This window comes from Bombina bombina, chromosome 1 (assembly GCF_027579735.1).
Source record: "Bombina bombina isolate aBomBom1 chromosome 1, aBomBom1.pri, whole genome shotgun sequence".
NCBI classification, from domain to species: Eukaryota; Metazoa; Chordata; class Amphibia; order Anura; family Bombinatoridae; genus Bombina; species Bombina bombina.
In genome coordinates, this window is record NC_069499.1 from 1,561,881,648 (window position 1) to 1,561,896,469 (window position 14,822).

Below are 14,822 nucleotides of genomic sequence, written 5' to 3' on the forward strand. Positions count from 1 at the left end.
ATCGGGGGATACCCCTTCATGCTGTCTTAGAGACAGCTGCAGGCTTCTTGGCCTGTTTACCCTTGTTCCAAGCCTGGTTAGGTCTCCAGACTGACATGGATTGGGCAAAATTCCCTCTTGCTTTACAGCAGGGGAAGCCGAAGCGGGACCACCCTTGAAGTTCCGAAAGGAACGTAAATTATTTTGTTTGGTCCTCATTTTATTTGTTCTATACCAAGGGAGGGCATGGCCTTTCCCTCCAGTGATGTCTGAAATAATCTCTTTCAGTTCAGGCCCGAATAGGGTCTTTCCATTGAAAGGGATGTTCAAAAGTTTAGATTTTGATGACACATCAGCAGACCAGGACTTAAGCCATAATGCCCTGCGTGCTAAAATGGCAAAACCTGAATTATTTGCTGCTAATTAAGCCAGTTTGAAAGCGGCATCTGTAATGAAAGAATTAGCCAACTTAAGGGCCTTAATTCTGTCCATAATATCCTCTGAAGAGCCAGAAAGCAGCTGCAGTAGTTACAGGAGCAATGCACGCAATAGGTTGGAGAAGAAAACCTTGATGAACAAAAATTTTCTTCAGGAGACCCTCTAATTTTTTATACATAGGATCTTTGAAAGCACAACTGTCTTCGATAGGTATAGTTGTACGCTTAGCCAGAGTAGAAATAGCTCCCTCCACCTTAGGGACCGTCTGCCACGAGTCCCGCATGGTGTCAGATATGGGAAACATTTTCTTAAAAACAGGAGGGGGAGAGAACGGAATACGTGGTCTATCCTACAGGAACCTCTAAGTATTTTACACAATTTCTCTGGGACCACTATAGGGTCACAATCATCTAGAGTCGCTAATACCTCCCTGAGCAATAAGCGGAGGTGTTCAAGCTTAAATTTAAATGCCGTCATATCAAAATCTGTCTGAGGGAGTGTCTTTCCTGAATCAGAAATTTCTCCCTCAGATAACAAATACCTTACCCCTACTTCAGAACATTGTGAGTGTATATCGGATACGGCTACTAAAGCGTCAGACGGCTCAGCATTTGTTCTTAACCCAGAGCTGTCACGCTTTCCTTGTAAACCAGGCAGTTTGGATCAAACCTCTGTGAGGGTTGTATTCATAACTGTGGCCATGTCTTGTAAAGTAAATGAATTCGATGCAGTAGAGGTACTAGGCGTCACTTGTGCGGGCGTTACTGGTTGTGACACTTGGGGAGAGCTAGATGTTAAACACTCATTTCCTTCTGTCTGAGAATCATCTAATGCAATATTTTTAAGTGCTAATATATGCTTTATAATTTATAGACATATCAGTGCAAGTGGGACACATTCTAAGAGGGGGTTCCACAATGACTTCTAAACACATTGAACAAGGATTTTCCTTGGTATCAGACATGTTAAACAGGCTAGTAATGTAACAAGCAAGCTTGGAAAACACTTTAATCAAAGCAAATAACACTTTTCACAGCTATGCAAATAAACAAATAACCCCTTAATGTAAAAACCGGATTGACAAAACGTCAAAAACCGGTAAAAACCGTTCAGCACCTTGCCACAGCTCTGCTGTGGCGCCTACCTGCCCTTTATAAACGATTTGTGGGGAAAAAACTTCTTTACAGCCCTCAAACACAGTAGGAACCTCTGGAGAAGTAGCTGGATGTCTCTGAGGAAAAGAAACTGCGCAACTGAGGCGCGAAAATAGCCCCCTCCCACCTCACTCGATGTTATGGGGCCTAAAAGAAACACAGAGTGTTTCCTAAACTAGTCATGTGGGTTAATAACCCTTAACCAAGCCACAATGACCCCTTAAAGTCCCTCAAAAAAACGTTATATTTGCATTTTTTTAATAAAAAACAAAAACGTTTTTTCCTATCAGTGTCACCAGTAACTAATGAGCCCTTAATGCAAGCTAGGATTCCTACTAAGTGTCACAGTCTGTCTAGAAAAAAATAGACTGAACATACCTCAATGCAGTTTAGCCTGCAAACTGTTCCCCCAACTGAAGTTTTCCTGTACTCTTCAGGCCTTGTGAGAACAGCAGTGGATCTTAGTTACAAAGTGCTAAGATCATCATCCTCCTTGCAGAAATCTTCATCCCTTTTCTGCCAGAGAGTAAATAGTACACATCGGTACCATTTAAAATAACAAACTTTTGCTTGAGAAAATAAAAACTAACATTTTTGTCACCACACTCACTCTGCCCTTCCTAGTACTTAGAGTAAGCAAAGAGAATGACTGGGGGGTGGAGCTAAGGGAGGAGCTATATAGACAGCTCTGCTGTGGGTGCTCTCTTTGCCACTTCCTGTAGGGAAGGAGAATATCCCACAAATATGGATGAATCCGTGGACTCGATACATCTTACAAGAGAAAAGATGCGCATACACTATTGCCACCTCCTCTTGTCCCGCCCATTATGGGCGTAGCCAATGTAATGATCTCCTGTTCTGTATACTTAATAAAGTAAATGCCGGGAGATATATTCACCGCCAAAAGCATTACCTTCCCCAATGCCTGCGACTCTGCTGTCATATAGTGTCTCCTGATAACAAGGAGAATTTATGTATTATAACATAAAGTGCCCATTTCTTAATAAAGGCATCCTTATATGAAGTAATGTGCCCAACTTTTTCTGAACTCTGTTATCCCAGAAAATCAAAGTCAGCACTTACCTCATTTTCTGCCTGATAGCAAGGCAGGTCCCAGGTTTGAGAGTTCCTCTCCCTCACATGGACCTGTGACAAAAAGAAAGGACTGAGTAAGACTTCTCAGTTTTTCAGAGTTAGAGCAGCATCAGTATGGGAGGCGCAGTGAGAATTATGTCCCACAAGTTCCCATTGCTCTAAAGCCACCACTGCTCTACTGAAGATACTGATATAGATTATGGCTACACCCCAGGACAAAGCAGCACAATCCCGTACTACCTTAAAATAATAAACTCTTGATTGAAAAATCTTTTCTAACAACTAATTTACCACCTCCTTGCTCTTAACGTAGGCAAATAGAATGACTGGGTTGGGAGGGAAGAGAGGTGATATTAACAGTTTTGCTGTGGTGCTCTTTGCTGCCTCCTGCAGGGCAGGAGTGGTATTCCCAATAGTAATTAAGATGATCCGTGGACTCATTGTGTCATTAAAAAGAAAAGAAAATCTTAAAAATAAAATGTCTCTCTTATATTTAATTTATTTTCTTCCATTTACCTGTCTCTTTGTAGTAGTTTTCCTAATCCCTTCAGATGGACTTACATCACTGTTTGTCTTCCTCCCCTCCACCTTCTTTTTTTTATTAAATATTAATTATTTTTCATTCTAATAATTTTCCCATGCACAAAGCCATTCCACCTGAATTTCAGTAATTGCCATCCAGCCGATCAGCCATATCTCACCAGTATTATTGTAATTGCCAGTAACATCAGTCGTGGTTAGCTCACATCCATATTGAGAGGTTTCTGATATAAACTTAATTTATGGCTTCAATATCTGTCCATGATCACAAGAAGTTTTGAAGTCTTGGAAGTCTTATGGTGCTTTTAAACATAATTCTTCCCCACTTTCTGCCTCTCTGTTTCCAGCTCAAAAGTTGGCACTCACCCTTCAGCTGTCATTTGGAAGTATTCTCTCAGTTCTGTCATTCAGTTAGTTAATTCCAAAAAAATAATTCTTAAAAATGTTTAAATATGGGGGGCGGAGCCAACTATCATTGAGACAAGACGCACATTTACAGAGCTCCTGATGTACCCATTACTTTTAAAGGCTTTGTCACATATTTTCTTTGCTTCTAACTCTATTTGGGAGGTGTATGGAGAGACAATCTTTCACTGTTTCTGGAGAAAAACTCAGTGATTTTTGCCTTAACTTTAGTATCCCAGGATCTTCAACTCTCACTGGCCTGGAATGGAAGATGACACAGCAGCCTCCATTTTGAGCCAGATGCATGAACTGATAGATCGCTATGGCGACGTTCTTTTGAATGCACTGGCTGCAATTTTCTCAGTCTACCGCTACTCTAACTAACTCTCTAACTGCCCGGACCACTTATGAGAGGAAGTGTGACAGGATGGAAGACGTTTTAGACCCCAGGCAGCCGCCATCTTTTCTTGCAAGTCCGGTACACAACAGTTTACAATGCGGCATTAAGAATATCAGGGAGATCACTTTGATGGTTGCCGACAGTGAACTGGAATCCGCTGCTGAACTGGACGACTTGCAGATGGCTGTGCTCTATGAAGGCTTAGGAGAAGCACTGCTGACAAACACGCGGCGGCACAGTGAAAGATGGTTATGGGCACAGGCATTGTGCAGGACCTCTGAATTTCAGCTGACATCTTGGAATCCTTGTGGGAGACACGGACTATATAACACAGAAATTACAGTGCTGGATGACTCCGGAGTGTGTGAACTGCAAATGAGTTGGGACTTTTATTACCGAGTGGTCACAGCAGGTTGGTGTTTATTACTGAGCCTCGCACAACAAGTGCAGTCCTCAGAAGAGGCATTGGTTAATCTGGAGCTTCCTATGAACCTTCTTGTAGCACCTGAACTATAGCATATGAAGACTACTTTGAGTCTGAACATTTACCCTCACATTGACTAGTGGGACTGCTTGTCGTGCTAATATATATATTTTACTTGCCACTGCTAAACTATAGCAATAAGACTCCTTGTTTTCTTTTTTTACAGTAGCCCTGTAGTTATATTCTCAAGTGTTGAACCGAAAAATTATATGTTTGCAGATTAATATAAGTTGCTCCTCCGAAAATTTGTATGATCCCTGTTATGTTTAGCTTAATTTTATATATTTCCCAGCGAAAGGCTTTCTTTATGAAAATATTCTTTACAAAGGGGACAAGATACATTGTACACCCTTGCTCACACAAAATGTGGTACATTCACTTTCTGCAGAAATCTAGCTTGGTTGATGCTATGTAACTAACAAGCTTCAGTGCTACAGGATATGATAGGGGTATATGTAACTAACAGGTTTCAGTGATTCAGGTTATGATATGGGTATATGTAACTAACAAGCTTCAGTACTACAGAATATGATATGGGTATATGTAGCTAATAGGCTTCAGTGCTACAGGATATGACATGGGTACATGTAACTAACAGGCTTTAGTGTTAAAGCATATGATATGGGTATATGTAACTAATAAGCTTCAGTACCACAGGATATGTAATGGGTATATGTAACTAATAAACTTCAGTACTATAAGATACAATATGGGTATATGTAACTATCAGGTGTCAGTGCTACAGAATATGATAAGGCTGTTTTAAGCTCTAACCTTTTTTGGTTGCTGGTGGGTGTAGGGCCCGCACCCATGTGGCAACAAGTGTTTGCAGACATTGTATTACAATACCTGTTGAGATATTTCCTATGTCAACTCCCTATAACTATTGTTATCTCTTTTTATATCCGCTCCTCCCCATATCTTTATTCTCATATCTCTACCAATAATGGCTTTATAACGCTTTGTATAAGCAGAAAGCCTAGGCTAAAGTTGCACCTTGTGACTAGCCTATTACTACTTACAATTTAGATCTTTAAGGAACCCTATGGCAAGTTCATGTAACACTCACTTGTCGCATATTCTATCTCCCTCTTACAAAAATGTATAAGCGTTTTCATGTCAGTTTCAAATTCAACTTGGTCAGCTCCATCCCGTCCATTTTAAAGGCACTAATAACGTTTTTTTTATTGGAAGAGTTTTATAACCCATATTGATCATTTATATATATCACTTTTAACCTCCCTAGGTGAATTTTGATGCCATTTACCTATTCTCCGCCCCCCATCTCTGCCCTTTTCCCCTCTTTGTTCCTTTTTGGGGTGTCCTGACGCTGTGGAACGGCGTTAGGGGTCCCCGTGTGCGGTTTTCCTTGCAACATACCGTGATTTACTACCCCTCCCTCCCATGTTTGAATATTTCTTAGATGCCCTTCTTTAGGAGGTCCTGTTGTGGTTAGATCTACGTCTAATGGTTTCCCTTTTATTATGGGCCTCATTTTGATTTATATGTTTTCTATCATTCTGGGTCAATTTATGTTTCTTATATGATAAAATAGAAAATGATTTGATGTTTATGCTATATATCACTCTGGTTAAATTTATGTTTCTTATGCAACGAGATAGAAAATGTGAGGTCTATTTCTACTATTTTACCACAACAGTGATCTAACAGAACTGTTTATTTTGCGAGTGATATGTTCTCTCTTAATGTCTGTACTTGACTTTTGCAATTTAATATGTCTGTTATTTTTTCATATTGAACCTCAATAAAAATTATTTAAAAAAAAATAATAATAAATGTTTAAATATATACATAATGTAAACTTAGCTATGGTTATAGTAGTTATGTACAGTATGTGTATACATATATATATATATATATATATATATATATACATACATACATCTTAGAGGTTTGTACCATTTTAAAAACAAATCATTTTAGTGATCCACAGGATTCAAAATTCTGAGTTTAGTGGTCCCTGAGGTCCGAAGGTTGGCGACCCCTACCCTAGGGATTCTTAACCTTTTTTTGTCCCTTTCCTACCATAGATGATTACTAAATTTTGGACTTAGCCTCTACCCCTTGAATCTTACAGGGGTTCGATGGGACTCTTCTGGCACTAGCCAGATGTTAAGGAATTACAGCGGTATCTGTCCTGGACTATATCTTGGGTCAGGTGCCTTCTTTTCTTTTTGTAAGATGTTATTGTCTATTCTACGTTCCCACAGGTGGAAAGTGAATCTGGAGAAGATTTCCCTGGCGCCAGACACCAGGGTGTGTTTCTTAAGAACGATTATAGGATTCTCTGTCTATGAAGATTTTGCTGAGGAAGGTCAGAAATCCAAAGCCCTCTGGTGGCTCAGTGAAAAGTCAATGGGATACAACATGAGATACCAGAGTTCAAGACCCCATGGGGGCATGAAAGTATCCCTTCCCAAGGCTGACCTCTGGGCGGCTTTAGCTTTCTCATAGACTTGTAGGTCTTCAAAGCAAATGATGGCTCCGTTAGAGGCTTAAACTTCTGACTTCCTGCCTGTCACTTAAGTCCTCAACCTGTCCATCTGCGGCTCAGTGTATGGAAGTAATTGGTCTGATGGTTGCTTCCATAGACATGATTTCGTTTGATCGGATACATCTGAGACCCCTACAGTTATGCATGCTCAGACATTGGGACGGAGACCACTCAGAGCTATTGCAGAGGATAGCTCTGTTTCCCCTAACTAGAGTCTCTCTATCTTGGTGGTTTTCACAGGACCATCTGTCTCAGGGTAAATTATTCCTAAGACCATCCTGGGTGATTGTGACTCTCAGGTGGGGGGTTCCAGAGTCGGATCTGATGGCGTCTTGTCAAAATGTCAAGGTTCCAAAGTACGGTTCAAGGTCCAAAGATTCTCAGGCCGCTCTGATAGATGCTCTAGCGGTTCCTTGGATCTTCTCTTTGGCATACCTGTTTCCTCCGTTTGCTCTCCTTCCACGAGTCATTTCTCGTATCCAACAGGAGAGAGCATCGTTAATTCTAATAGCTCCTGCATGGCTTTGCAGGATCTGGTTTGCGGATCTGGTAAGGATGTCATGTTTTCCTCCTTGGAGGTTACCTCTGAGTAAGGACCTTCTAATTCAGGGTACTTTCCTCCATCCAAACCTGGATTCTCTGAAGCTGACTGCTTGGAGATTGAACGCCTAGTTTGTTCTAGACGTGGGTTTTCAGAAGCGGTCATTGATCACAAGAACTGCTGGTGCAATGCTGAATACGGAGAGCGTATTGCTCTCCACATTCAGCGAGGTCTGTCGGATCTGATCCACACTGTAGGATCAGGTCCGACAGACCTTTGATAAATAGGCCTCTTAATCTTGTTCTAAAAGTTTTGCAACAGGCTCCATTTGAGCCAATGCATGTTGTTGATATAAAATTGTTATCTTGGAAGGTTTTGTTTCTTCTTGCTATTTCTTCCGCTCACAGAGTTTCTGAGCGTTCAGCTCTGCAGTGTGATTCCCCGTACCTTATTTTTCATGCAGATAAGGTGGTCCTTTGTACTAAATTGGGTTTTCTCCCTAAGGTGGTGTTGGATCGAAACATTAATCAGGAAATTGTTGTTCCTTCTTTTTGTCCTAATCCTTCTTCTCATAGGGAACATCTTTTGCATTACTTGGTTGTTGTGCATGCTCTAAAATTTTACCTACAAGCTACTAAAGATTTTCGGCAATCTTCTGCCCTGTTTGTGGTTTTCTCTGGAAAGCGTAAGGGTCAGAAGGCCACTTTTACTACCCTTTCCCTCTGGTTAATAAGTATGATTTGTATTGCTTATGAGAAAGCTGGACAGCAGCCTCCTGAGAGAATTACGGCTCATTCCACTAGGGCTGTCTCCTCATCCTGGGCTTTCAAGAATGAATCTTCTGTGAAACAGATTTGCAAGGCGTTAACATGGTCCTCTGCATACTTTTTCCAAATTCTACAAATGTAATACTTTTGCCTCGCTGAGGCCTCTTTTGGGAGAAAGGTTCTTCAAGCGGTGGTGCCTTCTGTTTAGGTCCTCCTGCCTTGTTCTCCCTCCCTTTTCATTCCGTGTCCTCTAGCTGGGGTATTGGTTCTCACTAGTAATTTGAATGACGTCGTGGACTCTCCATGCCATAGGAAACAAAACAAAATGTATGCTTACCTGATAAATTTCTTTCCGGGCATGGAGAGTCCACAACCTCTTTTTTAAATATAATTCGGCAGTTTTTTTGAGTAAACCTCAGGCACCTTTTCACCCTTGTGTTTCTTTTTTTTTCTTCATTTTCCTTCGGCTGAATGACTGGGGTCATTATGGTAAGGTAAGTTACACTTAACAGCTATGCTTGGGTGCTCTTTGTCTGCTCCTGCTGGCCAGGAGTTGAATATCCCACTAGTAATTGGAATGACGTTGTGGACTCTCCATGCCCGGAAAGAAATTTATCAAGTAAGCATACATTTTGTTTTTTCCACCATTTCAATGTAATTTAGTATGAGAGATTCCGCGATATCAGACAGGGGATTTAAGATAGAACTGGAAAAAGTAATTGGAAACCCATCATCAACCAGAATGATATATACCAATACTCCATTGAGATTTACATGGATATATGATCCCCGGCTCTCAGAGAGAGCCAATCCATGTTAAACTTTTTTTCTTCTATACAGAGCACCTCTGTCTGTATACCTCCATGATACAAGGCAAAGAACAACTGAGGCGGTAGGGGAAGTGGGAGAGATATTTATAGCTTTGTTTGGAGTGTCTTTGCCTCCTCCTGGTGGCCAGGTAGAGTAATCCCCATAGATTAAGAATGTCCTTGTGGACTCTCACTGCCAATATAAGGAAAATATTTTAACTAATAAATTTGTCAGGCAGTTAATATTTTTTGATTGTGAGTATTATTGTGTTACTAGATAGGGAGATTTGTGTTAATGGAATCAAATAATTTTGTATTATCTTCTCACATGGTAAACTGTTGCATAATTGATGAGGTCAAGCAGGAAGAAAACAAAGAATACTTAGGTCTATGAGTCATAACATTTGTAGGTACATAAACACACACTTAGAATAGGTTAAGTTCCTATAACCTATACTAAGTATTACATATGTTTTGTATGTATAAACCCAATGTTTAAGCCTTAAAAGGACAAAATGTGGGAAATTTTTGCTGACAAATATGGTTGTGTCATTGAGGCCCATTTATCAAGCTCTGAATGGAGCTTGTGGGCCCGTGTTTCTGGCGAGTCTTCAGACTCGCCAGAAACAGCAGTTATGAAGCAGCGGTCTAAAGACTCATGGGCATTTAAAAAAGAATCATTTTTAAATGCCCATGAGGAAGCCATAGCGCTAGTAGAATGAGCCGTAATTCTTTCAGGAGGCTGCTATCCAGCAGTCTCATACGCCAGACGGATGATACTCTTCAGCCAAAAAGAAAGAGCAGTAGCCGTAGCTTTCTGACCCCTACGCTTTACAGAAAAACAATGAATAATGAAGATGATTGACGGAAATCCTTAGTCGCCTGCAAGTAAAACTTCAGGGCACGGACCACGTCCAGGTTATGCAACATACGAAGAAGGGTTAGGACATAATGAAGGAACAACAATTTCCTGATTAATATTCTTATTAGAAACAACCTTAGGAAGGAAACCAGGTTTGGTACGTAAAACCACCTTATCAGAATGGAAGATAAGATAAGGCGAATCACATTGTAATGCTGAAAGCTCAGAAACTCTATGGGCAGAAGAAATAGCGACCAAAAACAAAACTTTCCAAGATAACAACTTAATATCTATGGAATGCATGGGTTCAAACGGAACCCCTTGAAGAACATTAAGAACTAAACTTAAACTCCAGGGTGGAGCTATTGGTCTAAACACAGGCTTAATTCTGGTTAGAGCCTGACAAAAAGACTGAACCTCTGGAACATCTGCCAAACGTTTGTGTAACAAAATAGACAAAGCAGAAATTTGTTCCTTTAAGGAACTCGCTGATAACCCTTTCTCCAATCCTTCTTGGAGAAAAGACAGAATCCTGGGAATCCTAACTTTACTCCATAAGTAGCCCTTGGATTCACACCAAAAAAGATATTTACGCCATATCTTATGATAGATCTTTCTAGTGACAGGCTTACATGCCTGAATCAAGGTATCGATGACCGAATCAGAAAATCCCCGCTTAGATAAAATCAAGCGTTCAATCTCCAGGCAGTAAGCTGCAGAGAAATTAGATTTGGATGTTGGAAAGGACCTTGAATGAGAAGGTCCTGTCTCACTGGAAGTTTCCACGGAGGCAGAGAGGACATGTCCACTAGATCTGCATACCAAGTACTGCGTGGCCATGCAGGCGCAATTAGAATTATTGAAGCTCTCTCCTGTTTGATCCGAGCAATCACCATGGGAAGGAGAGGAAACGGTGGAAACACATAAGCTAGGTTCGGCCTGAGGATCCCTTGACCTGGATCCGTATCTTGGGAGCTTGGCATTCTGTCGAGACGCCATCAGATCCATTTCCCGTTTGCCCCATCGGAGAATCAGTGAGGCAAAGACCTCCGGATGGAGTTCCTACTCCCCCGGATGAAATGTCTGTCGGCTTAAAAAGTCAGCTTCTCAGTTGTCCACTCCTGGGATGTAGGTTGCTGACAGAGAACAAGAGTGGGCCTCCGCCCATTGAATTATCTTGGATACTTCTGTCATTGCTAAGGAACTCCTCATTCCTCCCTGATGATTGATGTAAGCCACAGTCGTGATGTTGTCCGACTGGAATCTGATGAATTTGGCCGAAGCCAACTGAGGCCAAGCCTGAAGCGCATTGAATATTGCTCTCAATTCCAGAATATTGATTGGAAGTAGAGGCTCCACCTGAGTCCAAACACCCTGAGCCTTCAGGGAATTCCAGACTGCACCCCAGCCTAGTAGACTGGCGTCCGATGTCACTATCACCCATGAGGGTCTGCGGAAACACGTCCCTTGGGACAGAAGATCCGGCGACAACCACCAAAGAAGAGAGTCTCTGGTCTCTTGGTCTAGATTTATCGGAGGAGATAAATTTGCATAGTCCCCATTCCACTTTCCGAGCATGCACAGTTGCAGTGGTCTAAGATGAAACCGAGCAAACGGAATGATGTCCATTGCCGCCACCATTAATCCAATTACCTCCATGCACTGAGCCACTTATGGCCGAGGATTGGACTGAAGGGCTCGGCATTTATTTAGAATCTTTGACTTTCTGACCTGAAAAAATCTTCATAGCTACAGAATCTATCAGAGTTCCCAAGAAGGGAACCTTTGTCTGTGGAATTAGTGAACTATTTTCTAGATTCACCTTCCATCCGTGAGTTCTCAGAAATGATAACACTGTTTCTGTATGAGAATTTGTTAGATGATAAGACGACGCCTGGATCAGAATATCGTCCAGATAAGGTACCACTGCTATGCCCCGCGGTCCGCCAGAAGGGACCCTAGAACCTTTGTGAAGATTCTGGGTGCTGTGGCCAGCCCTAAGGGAAGAGCCACGAACTGAAAATGTTTGTCCAGGAAGGCAAACCTTAGGTACTGATGATGATCCTTGTTGATAGGAATATGAAGGTATGCATCCTTCAAGTCCACGGTAGTCATATATTGACCCTCCTGGATCATTTGTAAAATTGTTCAAATGGTCTCCATCTTGAAAGATGGGACTCTGAGAAACTTGTTTAGACTCTTGAGGTCTAAAATGGTTCTGAACGTTCACTCTTTTTTGGGAACCACGAAAAGATTTGAGTAAAGTCCCTGCCCCTGTTCTAGTCTTGGGACAGGACGAATTACTCCCATAGTAGAGAGGTCTTTTACACAACGTAAAAACGCCTCTCTTTTTATTTGGTCTACAGACAATCATGAAAGAAGAAATCTCCCTCTTGGGAGAATATTTTTGAATTCCAGTTGATACCCGTGGGTCACTATTTCTATTGCCCAGGGGTCCTGAACATCTCTTGCCCAAGCCTGGGCAAAGAAAGAAAGTCTGTCCCCTACTAGATCCGATCTTGGTAACAGCAGCGGGCTTCTTGGGTTGTTTACCCTTGTTCCAATTCTGGTTGGGTCTCCAGACGGACTTGGTCTGGGCAAAATTCCCTTCCTGCTTGGCGGAAGACGAGGATGAAGAGGGGACTCCTTTAAAGTTCCGAAAGGAACGAAAATTATTTTGTTTACCCCTCAGTTTAGTAGTTCTATCCTGAGGTAGGAGATGACCCTTACCTCCCGTAATGTCAGAAATGATTTCCTTCAAGTCAGGCCCGAATAGGGTTTTCCCCTTGAAAGGAATAGCCAAAAGCTTTTACTTAGATGACACATCAGCCGACCAAGATTTTAAGCATAACACTCTATGCGCTAAAATAGCAAATCCAGCATTCTTAGCCGCCAATTTAGCAATCTGAAAGGCAGCATCTGTAATAAAAGAATTAGCCAGCTTAAGAGCCTTAATTCTATCTAATATATCCTCTAAGGTAGTCTCAGTCTTAAGAGCATCAAACCAGAAGGCTGCTGCAGTAGTAACTGGAACAATGCAGGTCGTTGGTTGTAAGAGGAAACCCTGATGAATAAAAATTTCTTTAGAAGACCCTCCAATTTCTTCTCCATAGGAATAGTTGTACGCTTCACCAGGGTAGATATAGCTCCCTCCACCTTAGGGACTGTTTGCCACGAGTCCTGAACAGTATCGGATATGGGATACATCTTCTTGAAATTAGGAGAGGGTGAGAACGGAATACCCAGTCTGTCCCATTCCCTCTTAATAATCTCTGAGATTCTCTTAGGAACCGGAAAAACATCAGTGTAGGCAGGTACTTCTAAGTATTTGTCCATCTTACACAATTTCTCTAGTGGCACCACAATAGGGTCACAGTCATCCTCCCGAAGTAACAGACAGAGGCGTTCAAGCTTAAATTTAAAGGACATGGCGTCCGAGTCTGTTTGAGGTACCGCACTTCCCGAATCGGAAAGTTCCCCCTCAGACAAAAGTTCCCTGACCCCCAAATCAGATCCCTGTGAGGGTACATCGGAAATAGCTAATAAAGCATTAGAGGACTCAGTATTCACATTGACTTCTGTCCTACTGTGTTTACCCTGTAACACTGGCAACTTAGATAATACCTCTGTAAGGGTAGTTGACATAACTGCAGCCATATCCTGCAGAGTAAAAGAATTAGACGTGGTTGAAGAACCAGGCGTCGCTTGGGTGGGCGTTAAAGGTTGTGGCGCTTGGGGAGAAGTTAGCGGTATACCCTGATTCTCCTCAGACTGAGAATCATCCTTAGACATATTTTCTTTACATAAAATTTTTGCTTTGCACTGCAAGGCCCTCTCAGTACATGAGGGACAAAAAGTTAGAGGGGGTTCCACAGTGGCATCTAAACACATATAGCAAGGAGTTTCCTCCTCAGTGTCAGACATGTTAAACAGATTAGCACTCTTATAACAGAAGTTCCTTTATTAAAACATTTTTGCTCTGATTTCAATTATAGCACAGTTAATGCAGAAAAAATTACTGTACTGTGCCTTTAAATTTTAAAACTGCAACTATTTTTCTGAGTAAATTTATTTGAAAATGATCAAAAACAATCTAACAATATTGCATCCACTTGCTCAAAAATGGTAAACCAACATAATAATGATGTTTAACAAATAAAGTATGTTTTATCTCTAATTGGGCCCCTGCACCACGCCACAGCTCTGCTGTGGCACCTACCTGCCCCCAAGTGTGACTGTTGCTGCTTGAGAAGCTATTCAGGCCCTTTTGAAGTCTGGAACACTTAGGCCTCCCCAGAGAACAGGACTCTGTCGCCCATGCGATCCAGCTGAACTGGGCGTCTGAGCGCGCAAAATAGGCCCCGTCCACCGTGGGCGTTATGCAAGTACAGCAAGAACCGCATGGGTCATAGCAAAAAAATTAAACATGTCCCCTATAAGCCATGTGCCCTCTATAAACACTCGGTATAGTAAGAGACAAACTCTGCACAATATGTCATAACACTAAGCCATGTGCCTTTCATAACCCTTTAAAACAAAACTGCAACTCCCAGCGTCAAAGCCCCTCTTTATCAGCCAAAAATCTTTAACATAGTATGGTAATAAAGAGAAAAAGGATTCCAGGTACACCATTTCTTTATACATGTGTATACTGCTTACCCCTCCCCATAAAGGGGAAAATGTCAGCCTGTTCTGTGCATCAAGTCTCCCCAGAAACAAAAAGACTGAACATACCTCAAAGTTGCTTGGAGCAACACACCGGTCTCCACCCTGAATATTTTCTTACACTATCTTCAGCAGCTGTGGGAACCATCATGGATCTTAGAAAATGCT

The 14,822-nt window shown here is 41.7% G+C and overlaps 1 protein-coding gene across 1 annotated transcript in view; it reads right to left on the reverse strand.

Annotated features, from left to right (window-relative positions):
* The window catches only part of TNRC6C (trinucleotide repeat containing adaptor 6C), a 1,532,250-nt gene that overhangs the window by 617,274 nt on the left and 900,154 nt on the right, over positions 1-14,822 (reverse strand). The window lies entirely within an intron of this gene.